Here is a 16,778-nt window from a genome sequence, read left to right on the forward strand (position 1 = left end):
ATCAAATGGTCATGTCACTGGAAATGAACGATCAAAGTCAAATTCACTTCTTGAAATCAATCTGCAAGGGATGAAAATCAATAATAGATTTTTAAAAATGTCTGCAGATTTGCATCTGGTGATGGTATTTCGTCAAATAATCAATGATTCCTTTGGCTATTTGTTCCTCACTGTTTACCTGTCATGTGACAGGAAGAAATAAGTTATAAAATATAGGAAATATTGAAATCATTTGTCAGGTAAAAATATCGTTTTCCTGAGAAATAATTTCAATATGTCATAGCTTGACGTGGAATATCTACATCGAATCCGACCTTTCGGTAAAAATTGTTTAATATTCTCGAATTCTCGATAACACATTTTCGGCAAAACATCTGAACTTCCAATATCTACCGTAGGCACAACGCCTGAAGCATATTCGGAAAGGCTGACACTTTCCACCATGGCCTCCTCTCTAATCCCTTGATATTGACAGCTGTCCAGAAATACCAATATTCATCATAAATGTGGGGCTTGGATATAAGAGCGGACAAATGTGTTGCTACAGAAGATTTGCTATGATGTAAGGTTGCAAAATGCTTTATTGATATATTTCCTGTGCGTCCTACCAGCATATTTAGTGCAAACAGAAATTCGCTATCATCGTCTTGGTTCCACTGACCGTTTACCATGAAGTTGGACGATTCAAATCCTTTCTAGCAACTCACTGCTGATAAAAAATTGTTGTTGATGCAAACTGTGAAATGCTTCTTATCAAGTATTCCATACTTCTTTTTGATAAACCCAAACGTAATCAAAGCGTTAAATCACTCAAAGACGAGCGACTTGTTTGTATATTTTGGTTTTTACTCAACAGTCGACAGTCGATAAAAACCTAAATGTTAGTGTTTGATTCAAGTTCTTTCTGCCTAATGTTCTGTAGTTGATCAGTTGATTGTTACGGATGCCAACTGCGAAATGCTGTGTTCTTCAGCAAACCGCCAGTGTTTCCTGCCATTCACGTGTATGCATCTCGATCCTCCCTTCCTTATCTTCATCGTAAAGATCCACGCAACAACAAAAACGACGCTTAACAGACGCAAAATGTCAAGGTAGAAAAATTCAATTGACAAGAACATTCGCCATCTTTGAGCTTATTCTTTGGCTAGACTATTAACGACTTCGTGATGGTGAGGATCAATCGTCAATCACTGATGCAGAATTTCAGAGTTTGATCGGATAAGTGCATCAACTGCATGGTGCACATTTTGGTTTCGCGATATCCTCTTTGTTATATGGTTTCCGATAACTTTTAAGGTCATGAACAGATCGCAAAAGAAGCAAAGATATGGTGACTGACATAACAACTGAATAAGACGAAAATGCCTGCATTACATTACCCAACTCCAAAAAATCCTTCATGTAAATGAGTTCACTGATTTGAATTCACTGCAGTTTGACCACAATCAAAATCTATTTGGACGAAATCGAGGCGAGGACATCTTCCGTCATAGAAATCAAATAAGAATATGATACCCGTTTATCGCTTTACCATCCCTTCACTCCATTAAACAGACATTTCACAAGGTGACATGATCGTCATACGAATCGATTCTAAGTTACTAAAATGATATCGAAGACATACAGTGGAATCACAAAGGGAAGATACCGCGGTTTTGTGCCGCCATTATCAGTGATTGAGTGCTCTTATAATAGAAATAGAGATAGAAACAGATACCTATGTAACAGGTTTGACAACAAAATCAGTTTTTCAGATAACATTATTCACCTCTGCTTCCTTGAAGAGGATGATATCACATTATCAAATCCCTTTAGTGGCCGCATCCCATACTCTTAGTCCATATTCTTGCAAATCAATAATATTTTCATTAACATCGCGACACCTGATTTGTTTATATCATATTATCTATGCTTGTGAAGGAAACAAAGAAATTAAAGTGACTCACTGAATGCTGGTTTGAACCATATGGATTGATTCTAGCGACCTATTCAACTGATGAACGCGACAGGAATCTTCTGTACAATGCTGGTCGGCGTACTGAACCAACTCGATTGGCAAGATAATTGGCGTGGCCTATAAGCCTGTATCAGTGGCACTATATTCTTCTGTAGTTAATCATCTATTAAAATGAAAAACATCAAAAATCAAAGCACATACGAGAACCAACCTGCTTATCATTAGTGTAACCACTGTTACATATTTTTGTCTTCTCTTGTGATATCACTTGGCTATTTTTAGGGCGAGAAAACCAACCCCTCATTATGCAAATAGCAGACGTTACACATAGTTTTCTGGTTGTAATTTCCTGAAAGTAGATAATAAGCGTGGATCCAGTTTTCTCCGACTTTCTCCACATAGCCTACATGTATCACTCATAGAGATATTCACATGGATATACTAATGCATTGCTTGATAGACTAAGCTATTGTCATCTGACCATTTAACTGATAAAGAAACCTTAACATTTAAAGCAAATTATCTCTGCCATTATTCGGTATTGTTGTTATTCTGTGGCGTTAATGGCGTTTAGCAATAAAAGGATATTTAATGAATCGCGTATCTATTGATGACAAGGAACTAAATACAGCAAATAGAACTGAAATGAAACTTATAATCCTGGTTTTTGTCCTGAATTATTCATGCGAGAAATACAAATATCGTGAAAGCCGATTATTGCACTAATGCTATGCGGAAGAGGCTTCGTGATAATGATAAAAACGGAGTGTTATTCCAAGTCACAAACCGAGTGCGTTATCTACCTTGGTGAACCAAAGAATAACTAATGAAAGAGGGGAAAGATAATATTTTGCTCCAACTGCAACAGGTGGTTTAACGTGCTGACAATTCCTTCAACAACTTGAGCCATACTTGGAAGTCGCGCCTTACTTCACAGCCAGATGCTCATCCCGGGCTTGCAGCTTGGTTACATTCACACATACTTCTTACTCTTTCTCAGAGTCCAAACAGTTTTGGGACTGATGATTTTGGTTCATTTTGAGCAGAAAAAAAAAGTGAAAAAAATATTTGGACTTAAAAATTTTTTCTAACACCAAAACTTTCCACTGGATAAGTCACGACGTTTTGCCAATGCTTCGTAAATCCAAGTGTACCGTGGACCCTGTCAACTCGGAAAGTGAAAGAATCTGCATTTGCTACAACGAGAATAAAAAAACACGCTATCAAAGAACAATGAATAAACGAACAGACGTCTATCTCGGGTGATGCAAAGTGGCCTACCTGATACGCTGTCGTATTGTCGGGATTTGAAGTACACCGACGCAAACATCTGTATCCTCAGCTGACAGTTCCTTCAATCCAGCCGCGCTGACCAGGCTGTGTATATCCGGTGTCAACCCTCGGTGACAGGGCAGAGTACACTGCTACACCCTTCAACGTCACCATGATATCCTTTTACTCATGTAGGCCTACTTAGAAACAAAGCAAACACTTCTTGATGTATCAATTTGTCTAGTGGCGCGAACTATCGATAAATGAATTAGAGGTTTACACAATAGCTAGGTGGCTCTTATCGGATCGGTTTTCAATTTCAGACAAGGGTCACTATATATCCTCACAAAATCACGTTAACGCAAACAGAATAAGAATATCGCGTATTGAAAGCCTTCGGCTCAAACTCTCCTAAGCAATCTGGTAACCGATCTTCTTGCCTAAGATGGAGAAAGGCAGCGGATCGACTCAAGGTGCGGCCTGCTGTTAAATCGACCAAATGTTTCTTCGTCAAGTTACACCTGGTTCGAGAGGGGGCGAAAATATTGGCACTGATGTTGGCGAAGTTGATTTCTGGTCCCGACAGCACCTACGTACACATCATGATCATTCAACGAGTAGTGAACATCATCTTCTTCATATTATGTTGGACTGAAATGTCATCAAGAATGGAACATCAATCCACGTCATCACAGATACTTGACCTAAAAGATCTCTTCTGATCTCGACCAGTCGCACATAAGCTCGGCCAGGAAGATGATGAATCCATAAACTAAAGCTCAGTTGATCTTCACTGTGACACATTTGATAAGTACAATGAATTCATAGGGTTTCGCCAGTCACCTCCAATGTTTGATGCACAGTTAGCAGATTCATAAATTAATCCTGGCCGATTTGTATCCAGGCTCCCTGTGATTTGTATCATCAATATTCAGGTATATAGTCTTAAGAAAGGAGGATAAAAGACGGGACTTTATGCGACATCAAAGACGTGGAGGGGGGGGGGGTAGATGGCCCACTTCGCTGCTGTGTTATAACACTAGCCACATAACAATATACACTATCAGAGTAATCTTTGATTCCCCGTATTGAGGGCATATGCACCAATTGAGAAGTCACGTAAGTAATCAACATCAACAGCAATATTGACAACAGGGACTGACAGTGCATACAGAGAAAACGAATTCACTTTAGATTTGCTTAAATCCATCCCGCAATTAAAATAAAGTGATATTGATTATTCGTGAACGTAATTTGTTCCCGGAACAAACATTGGTTTAGTACGACACCCCCACTGGAATTGACATCGACTCATTACCAGGACCCATCCTCAATACAAATATTTGAACCCCGGCGTACTGTGAACAGATATTGAAACCAATAAGTCCCGACACTTTATTGTTCTAGTATCGAAGCCCAATCTCGTTACCTTCGCCTGTCGATACTACGTGCAATAAGAACTGTTGATGGCCCGGCCAAGAGCTAAATACATTATCAGGAATGCGTATCTAGCTAAAGGTAATCATTGCAGTGGCAAATTAATTTTGGCGACAATCGAATATCAAGATTACCAATTGTGTAAAACCAATACATTGCCAAGAACTTCCGGAGATAGCTGACGTGAAATAATGAGTGACGCTGGCATCTCTACAACTGGTTAAACCTAATTCATGTTCGTATTGTAATGCCTGTTATAACGCATTCGCCAAACAAGGATAGGAAAATGCGGAAACACTTCGTGACAAACTAGAGTCGAGAGTAAGTGTCCGCTTTGCGCATTCGACAGAGGTCTCATCTTTCCCATCCCGATCCTCTCGTCTAAAGTAATGCAGGATTTTATTGCACGGTTGGTCAAGGGCACAGACCAAGTCTTGGCCTTCGCCGCACTCTGTTTATACTAGTTCAAAACAGTCAAGGCCACACAGTCACCAATTGTGAAACCATTCTCCGATAAAACAGTCGACTTGTGAGAACAGCATGCAGTGAACCAAACTAGCCCAATCACTCTTTAACGCCTGTCGCTACATCATCCGGACCAATGAGGAGATGTAGCAATATCCCTCCCGCCAAGTGATAGGAAATTGACAAGGCAGACAACTAGTGATGACCAGTATCGAGCCGTGAAACTCGAATGTCTGATCGAGTGAGGAAAGAACAATTTCCTGTAGTGTTTCTGGTGTAAGGTAATTGTGGAAGTCGGAAGTTATGCTGAATACTGCCATTTCCAGTGTAACAGAATCAATGGCCCCAAGAGAAGTAGTCATTTACTATTGTTTACGGACGGATTAAGGTGAACAGCTGAGAAACCATAGGTGTAGATTACGATCGACCTATACATTTAAAATCTTAGCGCATACTACACCACTCATGGCCTGGTACAAGACCGGTGACATCATTAACCAGGGTCTTCTCCCACTTTCCCCAGAATGAGAATGTCAGATTAAAGTTTTTAGCGATGCAAAAAATATAAACAAATAAATGAAATTTCTTACGTTCCCATAATTCCGTTGCATCTGTCTCCACGTCAATGCCGCCAAACAAAGAACATAGTCGATCTTATTGAAGCAATATAAGGTATCGATTTCTCCAAGTATTGATTAAAGATTCAATCTATACTTGATAGCACTTATACATTTTCAATGCCATTGATGAGGATATTATCAAATTAATAAACTCCCTTGATAATGGGCAACAGTATTGACTAATGGAAATATCGTTACAATCAAATTACAATAAAGAATAAGGCATACTAAGAATATGATTATTAATAAGGAGGCGATAAAATGAATTAATTATCAATATCAAAAAGAGCAATAATCGTCATTTTAAAACGAACAAAGATGGAAAATGGGTTTCGGATTTCGGTTGAGGCTGGAACTAACAATGCGAGTTGTTTATTGTAGCGACTGGTATGGCATGTTAGTCCAGGATGCCCCCCCATCACCTCACACCGACCAGGTCCCACATGCATCTCGTTTTTCCCCGCCATTTCTCCTCGCTTGTTGCGGAAGAAAGAGAATGTGGCATCTGATGTCTGGCATCGACATGACCTGCGGCTGACAAGGAGAAGGAGGTGTGGCTGATTATATTCACCGTTTTTGTTCCGTCTGTCAGCCTGCGGATGGTTATATATGTCGCCGCATGTATCTGTCGAGAGGGACATATCTCGCATGAATGGGTATGTTCATGTTATGTTTTTATTTAAGGAGCGAATAGCATTCCGCGACGCTACTATTTATAGCTCACAAGGTCATTTGAATAAGATATTGATGACGTTTTAGTCACGTGACAGTCGGACATCGACACTTATTTCTACGCATTTGAGCTTATTTCAAAGTCAATTATCTTTGACCCTGCATTGTTTTTAGCATGAATGATACCATAGAGTCAGAGAGAGAAATATTCAGAACAATTATGTAGTATTTCCAACACTCGGACATGTGCCAGATTGAATCTAACTGCCCTAGTTAGAAAGCCTGAATCCATTACGAAACCGCATGTTTGTCCGACATTGCCTGTAATTCAGCGATGGGGAAATAGAGGGCAGCAGCTGCAGTGACCTCATTATCGCGGAATGCTATTGTGAATACTGCATCTAATTCTGTGTCACGCTTGGGTATGAGATTTGGAATTGTAGGCAAAATCTAGATACTCATTGTAAGAGAAGGCCACTCTATAGAAGTACTCACGAAGTATTTGGTAGATTCATTTATCTATCGCTCCTATTTCAAACGCCTTGGCCTGACGAGAAATAAGAAAGTCTGCACAGAACGTTCTCTTAACCGGAGGTAATGGCTCCAGACAGAAAAAGAGAGCAATGAAGAAAAATCATCACGCCCGCACTAACTAATACTGTCATTATTGGAAACGATTTATCTGCTTATCAAAGTTGACTTGTTATTAGTCTGGTATTTTATATTCCTTAAGTCCGCAGAGAAAACAAATTCATCTGGCAAAGTACACCTAATCCTCTAGACATATCGTTTTAAAAAGCAATTCTAACTTGTCCATTCTTATCACAGCTGTCAGGTATAAATTTAATTCTTTAGCCGGTATATGTAAGCTGAAGTAAGCTATTTGATCCCTTGACAGCAACAAATTAATTTTTTTCCGCAGGTACGGTCGTCGTATCAAAATTTCCCTGAGGCAAATAGGACAAATAGCTTTTTTTCACTTTTCGTATTTTTCTCTTTCCAACATTTTTTGTTGATGTGATATTACATATTACATTTCTCCAGCTGTCTTTTTGTCCAAGAAAAAACGTACCAAGTGTACCATGTGAGGTACCGGTGTAACGATCCAATTGTATGAGCGCATGGGAGGTTACAATGCACCGAGAACAAATTATACTACTTTAGATGCTTTGGAATTAACCAAGACCTTTAGATTATGTCAACATGACAAAAACAAATTCTGTAGTGAATTATGTTGAATCATATTTACTAAAAGAAGAAACTGAGTTCATCAAATTTCAATAAAAAACAACGTAGTTATTGAGAATCACAAGCAGAATATAGTTTTCATGTCACGCAGTACGCTTTGCGAAATCCATGCATTCTTGTACATGTACTATGATGATGACGTCATACCTAAACATCTTTTCGACGACGAAGAAAGTGAATATACGTGTTCTCCTAGTCTTTATTTCGATATCCTCTTTGTCGGGGAATTCTCATTTGACTAGTTCGATAGGCGTGCCAGAGTGAAAGAATGCACACAAAAGACGAAGAAGGAAAGGATCCGATAACGAAGTACACTTAATGTGTTAGATTACCCTCCCTGGATCATTCTACAGCCTTCGGTTGCTTATGTTAGGAAAAATACCATTTTCCATTCTTATATTTTATAATGTTATGATGTCATGGATAGGTACAGATCCAGGCTGTGATGGGTAGGATTTTCATTATATAAATCAACTAAAAATAGATAAATATTTTATTTTTTTCATAACGTCAACAGCCTTGTGTACTTGGAATCGTAATCGAATATAGATGTGTCAATGCATATGAATATACAATGTACAACACTGTGTGTCATTCATTAATACAAAGGAAGTAAATATCTCCTAACAGCAGCAGTCCTGAGGCTTCGTACCAAGTAGCAACATCAGATCATCTAATTCTTTGCTGGAGCCTGCGGCTCAATATTTTTGTTGTTATTCATTGCCAGATTGGCTTTGTCTTGTCTCATTTGCTCGGGGACTCCTTTCTCGTGATTTCTATTTCAATAAATCAGAAGACCACAACATAAAGTTTTATCGCCAGCTTAGTAACCTTCAGCTCGTCCTATGAAGAGAAAAACTCCAACCAATCGAGGAAAGAATACAATAAGTACACACAAATCAAGTTGCAGTGAGCGGGATTCGAACCACAGATATTTGGATTACCAGTCCACCACTACACCTTTAAGATATCAATGTTCCCCTATCGGTGGATTAGTCTACCTTTGTCGTGATTAGCCCAGGAGATTCCTAGCTAAGGAATAATATTTGTCTTTAAGCAAGGTCACAATCACTGTCAACACATCGCCATGATGAAGTCTCCGGCAGAAATCCATCTACCGTCGACGTCACAAAGACCAAGGTAATGATGCTGTCTCTTCCTGCCACAAATTCCATCAAACCAGTCATGACCAGCTCTCATTTCGCTAACCTCATGTCTGCCTCCTAATGAGATTCACCAAGCTAACATCGATCTTGGCCTCACATATTCCCCGATGCCACGAGACAATCAGTTACTTATAGGTAGACCAGTCCAGAGAGAAGATGGAAAGAGCATCATCATTGGTCAACCGGATTATCTGATTATCTGAGTTTGATTTTTTTGGAGTTTCCGATATGAGCGTCACTACGGTAAAGATATGGTTTTTCTCCTTGAAGAATAAGATACCGGATATGACTGGAAAAGGAAAGGAAACAATGAAGACAAGTTAACAAGACCAAACCGGTTGCTTGTTCTGGCCTCAGAGCCAGTAGAGTATGACTTTCACCTTGCCGATTAGGCATATACGTAAACACGAGTAGAAGGCTTTTTCCGACTTCTTAACGGTTTCTCCAACTTTTTCCTGATTGATCCGACATTATCCGAGTTTTCTCAGACAGGTCGGATTTCTAGAAAACCTGTGAAATATTCAAGGGCTTCCCAAATAGAGACAAACTTTATGTAGCTGATTAATTGTTCCCAATGCAATTCAATTTAATTGTGCTCTTTCAGGTCGAATGATGTTTTGCCATGCAAGTATTAAGGTATCAATAAAAATGTTATATTCACAATTTATTATTCATGAGGTGCGAAATAAGCATCTGTTTAATGTCAATATTCGATAGGAACTTCTTAACAAGAAATTGGCATGATTCTTTCATCATATTTTTACTCTACGGCGGTTGGGAAAGTTTTTATGCACCCTTCAATACGGAGATATTGGTTTGGCCCTGTACATAACGTGGGCACGGTGGTTACCATCGTAGAGTTACGGATTAACTGTATCAAGTTGCCAAGGTTGACCCCCAGGCAACTCTCGCCGCAATTCTCAGTCGAACGTGAAAAGTAATTTCCCGATCACAAATTCATACCTAGAGAGCAGTCAGCTAATATTACCCTGAATGGTTTATTGAAGACCAATTTACGTCTGCCCTCCTCGTAAAAAGGGATAAAAACCAATCTAGACGCGATTCGCTGCTCACTGTCGTAGACAACTGTCGGCATACGCAGCCCTTTAAGGATCCAATATCAAATACAGACAACAGCGGATTTCTTTGATGAGTCAGTGGATGTCCCAGGCCGGTCCTCCACCTCTTCGTATTCTCCGTGATTCCCTACCCGGGTCTGTTTGTGCACAGGCATGTCCTTGGAGGATCCAATAAGACTAAATATTATGGCTATAAGCAATCTGAGATGTGTCCCTCCACAGTGTTATTGATTTCTATGTCAGCCTACACCACTGCCGCAGAAATTACCGGTGTAACCTGATAATCATTTCCCTCATAGGCTTGGGTATTTCATCGGGACGTTGCCAAAGGATCACGTTATCAGCTAAGCTAAAATCCGATGGGAGGGTGACCGCCTTAACAAGACATCATGACGAAGATAACATGTGAACGATGAAGGAGAAACCAGCTCTTAGCACATGTCACTTTCAAACTCCTCAGCAGAGCTTCAGCTCTGCAATGGTCAGAAATTATCAACATCATTTTGAAGGAATATTGATGGGATATGACGAAAGTGGACGCTGATGACTTGGCACTGGCGAGACCACAGAGAACCTAGTTGGGAGACGTGAATGATTGGACAAGACGAAACAGCAGAGTATGTACGAATGTACTACTGGGGTGCTTAGATATTATAACGGAAACACTTTGCTTGCACTCAGCGCCATATTGTGTTGGCTCAAAAGAAGGGAGACTGTTCTAATACGATGATGTAGAAATGAATGACCCATCACCGCTCACCAAACGATCCCGCAGGAAGCCATTCCGACATTCCTTCCTACAACTTCTTCTGTGCCATAATGGCGGACTCTATGTTATTTCCGCTCGGAAAGGGGATAAAGACATTCACCCCCCTCGGGGTAGCTTTTAAAAGTGACGGTGCCAGACACAAAGGATACCTAAGGACGCCAGTAGCATTGACACTTGGGGCAACCCCAAGGAAGAAGGAAGTTTTCAGGCCAAACTCATTAGAATTCATTTTAATATTTCTTTTCTTCTGAATAAGGAGATGGCCGACATGGTCAACGCCACTGTCAGGATGGCAACTGTCAGACTACCATTCTACTCGAAAGAAGCGCATGTGCTAGAGGATGCAAATGAAAACGTCTGAGTGTATTTTGGCAAACATCTTTTACGATAAGGTCAGCACGTGTATTTTAATTAATCCTTCCCCACAGTGCGAGTTCAGATAGTTCAAGCGGAGGTCATCAGACATCATCGACAACAACTTTTCCAATAACACAGAAGTAATACGCATTTGCGTATTGATATTGTATTTAGTGGTCCCTGATGACCATCGCTTCCTCTTTATTGGATAAACCAATGGATGTCCAATAACGTATTACTAGCTTATTGCATGACAGACTAGTACATCTATATCATCGACCCGATTAAGTTTAACGAATTAATATGTTAAGGTATGAACTAAAGTTTGGTTTCGACGGCAGCGGGTGATAGAGGCAAAACCGAACGGTTATCACATGCGTTAGATCTTAGCTCGACAACTGTAACTGGTAACAGCGCCGGTTAAACGCGGTATACCAAAGCAGGGAAGCTGCCTTTACTAGAACCAGAGCCAGGCGTTACTCTGTTGGCAAACAACTCCTATATTTGCTGGAAACGGGCCACAAAGTCCATATTATGCAATTTCTTAGCAGAGGAAGACAGCATACTTGTCGTTAACTGCAATGTAATATCTTTATTTATATTGCGTCTGCCGACTAACTTGTACTTTTTTCATCGCTACCTGCATCATATCGATGTTGTCAAGCAATAACGCTGCTTAGTGAATAACAACATCATGAAGCATTCCAACCCTCCGAGACCTAAGAACAGATGACATGAGTAACATGTTTGTGAACCTCTCTCTTGCATCTCAATCAAACCGTGAGAGGTAACCGCGGGAAATTAAACACGGGAATGGAATAGTGATAACTAATGTTTTCTTTACAGAAAAATGCCACTAGCTGCAATAATATCCGGTAAGAGAGACAATAAGCACTATAAACAACTCCATGAAGCCTTTCAGGGCTAACAAGCAAGGTAATAGCTCTTATCCAACATTGCCTTCATTGACTTTATGTCTTGTCCATTTATCTCCACACGGGATATTGGTGGTGTACCCCGCCCTAATCAATGAACTTCTTATCGACCGGATCAAATTACCCCAAAGACACGTCACGACTTGAGGCTGCAATGACATGACCGTGTTAGGTGCAAAAACGTGGACCTTCGAGCACGCTTCTGTTACTCTTCCTTCAAGACAGTAATGGATTTCCGATTAGTCTAACGACAAATTCATATCCGTTTCTTACCATGCCCAAATCAGGCTTTCTTTTGGTGATCACATTTTCTTTCATGTCCTCGATAACAAGCTGTCATCTGGATGCATGATACTATTGCAAAATGACTTGTTATGCTCTGCCACATGCAGACCTCGAATGAATATACATCGGAATCCCGGTCGGGGACCACCCCGGTAACGCGACCACCCCGCTGTGACGACCAAGCCGGTAACACGACCACCCCGGTACCCAGACCACGACCACTGGATTTGGCTGTCCCCCAATGACTAATCACAATGGGTAACGACAGCAAAAAAATTTCACTCGGAAGGATGGCAAATTTTCTGAGTCCAAATATTTTTTTCACTTTTTTTCTGATTACTTACGCTGTCTCGATCATAAAACACGCCAACCGTATACTGCAGTACAATGCTCCCTGGTGATATAATCATAAACAGCGTGTCTCATCCCTCAATGCTTTATCCCATACAACCAGCATGATATTCCAATTTGGACCCAAATAACTGTCCTACATAGTAAAAATAAAGAGAGATACTAATCTCTTATCAGATTTGTCTTCTGCAGGATTTATCGAACGTCATAAATGCCATTACTATCCAGCGTAATTACGATTATGATTCAGAATACGCATTGGTGTAATCGCATCAATATTCATGACACATTATATTGGATATTGCTTCGAAAAACTACGAGAAACGAATGAAATTCAATGTTATCGGCGTAATCTGAAAAGAAATTCGTCATATGGATTTCCATCATTAAACCTTCACATTTGACATCATAAAGTGCTTTTCTCGACGTTTCTTCGAATATGATGTTGTCATGCATTGAACACGCAACCTGTTCCTGGCATTATCAGATTCAGAATCTTGAACTGATATTTAACTGGAGGGATTGGTTTCCCCGCCAAACACCGCGAGGGTGCAGCTAAAATATAGGTCACAACCGAGGCGGCAGCACTGGTTTTAGGTCAAATGGCAGCTCAACTCCAGAGATAATTGGTGAGATAACCGAGGCGGCAGCACTGGTTTTAGGTCAAATGGCAGCTCAACTCCAGAGATAATCGGTGAGACAACCGAGGCGGCAGCACTGCTTTTAGGTCAAATGGCAGCTCAACTCCAGAGATAATCGGTGAGACAACCGAGGCGGCAGCACTGGTTTTAGGTCAAATGGCAGCTCAACTCCAGAGATAATCGGTGAGACAACCAAGGCTAACATAACGTAATCAATTTCTATTCCAAAACATCTTAAAGTAAACGCTGAAATGAGATTTTGATTGCTTAAATAGTTTGCAGTAACTAAAGCGGTATAGTGCATGGGTCTGACCAGAACCGCTGCTCACAAAACGAAGCACACAGCATTATGCACTGTAAACAGCGCTCCATGACAGCACGATGTTTGTGTAAGAGATACGTTTCCCTAAAGATGACAAGAAGACATTTAGTCGATTTGTTATCAAACAGATCAAGACCAACCGATGACGTCAGACGGATGCACATCATCTGCATACGCGACCAAAACTTGACAAACTGCTTGAAGATGTGCAGCCTCTACCACCCAAACGATACAGACCATCAAATACGTCAGTTCGCCATCGTTCCTTTAACATCGTATGATGCCCGCCGAAATAACCCATCCATCTCTTCACAGAGTCATAAATACGATCTCTTTTTGCATGCCACGTTTATTTCACATTGTTCCATTCTCTTACGCCTTTGTAGTACCCATTGCATCAGTTCTAATCTCAATCTACCAACTTGCAGAAGATTCATGATCTTATATCGGACTGAGTTACAACGTCTTCGAGAACATAGCATTGTCGTCAACATTCTCAACTTGGAGTCACTCTGACAACTCGGGCTAGCTCAGTCTAAATGTTATTCTTCTGTGTCTTATTTGAGTGTAAAGTATCGCACTACCATATTCACAAGTAAGTGAAGCCATGGTAGAGCACTTAGATATTCTCACCTCATCTCCTAACCAGATTACGAATCGACTCAGGAGAGGTGGTGTCGCCTACCAAGTAGTATGTCTACAATGCAAACAGCCCCATTACCCAAAACACAATGTGTACAAGGATCAGAGGAGTCAAAACCACGGTGCCATCACCCAAAACACAATGTGTACAAGGATCAGTAGAGTCGATACCCGAGTGCCTCAAGCGAATCAAATTGCACCTAACAGCGATGATGAAATCTCAACAAAACAAAATGATATGTATCACCGAGTACCACTATATCACTGTCTCCCCTGCTTCTATAATGAGAGTCTGGTTCATTCGCCCCCACATCCCATCATCACAATCTCATCGGCAATCAAAATCGCAAGTCACACAGCCCATATGCCGACATCTGACATTAGGCAAACCCTGATGACCCCGTCTAATGTACGTAGAGCAACCTTTTAATGTCTCTCGCCGTTTTTACAAGCCATCAGTCTCTCACGCAAAACCTGATGATCCCGTCTTATTTTCTTAGAAGCAACTTCCTACTGCCTTCAGATAAGACCAGCGTAGTTTTTACAAACCAGCCATCTCCTACATTAAGGCTAGTTTTTCATCCAGGTATCATTGAAAGGATAGTCATCTGTAATCATCTCGCGCCGCGGTCAGCCCAACCCATCTTCATCTAAGTGATCCGGCATTGAGAATGATGCGCACTTGCTGCCGCGAATGATAGTGATTCTAAATCAGTCGGAACACTACGCAAAGGATGTGGCATCAATCGTTGTCGCCATGGAGGGTCATATATTGGTTTGTCAGATGAAATGGAGTCATCAACTCAGATCGACCATCAAAGCTCTGACAGTGGAAAATAACGACAGAAAATAGATCAGAAAGATAACAACTTCTTTTGCAGTCATTAAGAGCTGCAACCACCATGCATGCTCTTTCTTGTCGCAATTTGCTCCTGTAATTCTTTAGTTTAATTATTTATCTCGCATACACGCAACCGGTGCTATAACGACTGTTGCTAATCTCTGACAACACAGTGTTCGTAACTAAGATACACGAGGAGCAGACGGTGACATCCGAGTTCCATTCATTTCAATGTACCTGTGTTGAATCTGAGCGAGAGAGTTACACGACATCAGAACTGCTAAAACCACAAGTTAGTACAGAGAGTGAAGCAATGACAAGAGTTTATTCAGGAAACCATTAGGCCTACTAGAAATGCAAGCTGATCAGCGGCCCTTCCTTACTCAACCTCTTCCCATGCTATTTACAGCATATCGCGTATTTCAAACCAAATCCGCAAAATAATTGCATCAACTTAGAATCAGTTTCAGATGGTTTAGTAAGACAAAAAAAATCCAGTTGATTAAATTCCATATTTCGGAGAAACGATTTTCTTGACGGCTGATGATAGCACAGTAATGCCGCCCATACGCTGAATTAAGTGGGCCTTGTGAAAGCGATCGACAGAGATAACCAAGTTTTTCATCAATGTGATTCGTTTTATAGTACATTTATCCTTTCCGTCAAGTGTACTTAAATTGAAGATGATGAAAACTGCGATGTAGTCAATTGAACAATTTCAAATTCAAATCCATTGAATTGAAATGAAATTCAGCGCATATCGGCTTCTCAACAACGAATATTACCCTTCAATATCGCACTTAGAGATGTGATAGACAAGACTGTTGAAAATATCAGAGAGGAATAAAATGCCTCTTCAGCCTAAACTCGAAGCCCACTTCAAATTTGAAAATACAATGCAGACGTCTTGACAACTCCGCATGTAATCTGAGTGGTAGGACTTGAAATGTTCTTTGGATGAGCCAGCCAGAACTGAGTTGTGCCACATTGCAATGTTACAGAGAAAATTACCGATCAAGGGGCGTCCACCTCGTTCAGCACACCCCATCATGATGCACCTGGTCAAAGAATGGTGACACCTGATAGCCCATGTACCCATTTGTATTTTCTGGACCTAATTCGGAATTGGAACATCAGTGGAAATATTAAGGGCATCTGCACAATCAATTTCGTTATGCTTGTGATGTTAAAACTATTCTGGCTGGCTGTGTGACATATGGTTCGCTGGCAAAACACGACAAGCAAACAGACATTGTACCCTACTTTGATTTAGAGTCCCATGCCATCATGCCAGGAATCTGAGAGAAGAAAACGAACGAACTACTTTAACATATATGTTATTAAGCAAGATGAACAAATGGAAGCATTATTTTTTATTCTTAGCGTCGTATTGGGGCGTCACATGAAACAACGTGGGTGGATCACTCTGTCATGCGAACAAAACAGCATAAGAAATCGTTTCTTGGCACCAACTTAGACAAAGTACGCCCATATCAAAAGTACAAGCAGATACTACGGCAGGACGGGTAACTTTACTGGCTGCTCAGAGTCGACAGATTCACTCCACGCTACATGCTTTACATACTTAGCTTGAATGTCGCAACTGAGGAGTTGCAGTAGGATAAGTTAAAGTGAGTGTTCTCTTCAACATCAAACAGTAAAGCACAACAAATCAGAACAGCAGCAACCTCTGTTTGCTGCCTTTTCGTCTCCATCCAC

Source organism: Lineus longissimus, chromosome 11, assembly GCF_910592395.1.
Source record: "Lineus longissimus chromosome 11, tnLinLong1.2, whole genome shotgun sequence".
NCBI classification, from domain to species: Eukaryota; Metazoa; Nemertea; class Pilidiophora; order Heteronemertea; family Lineidae; genus Lineus; species Lineus longissimus.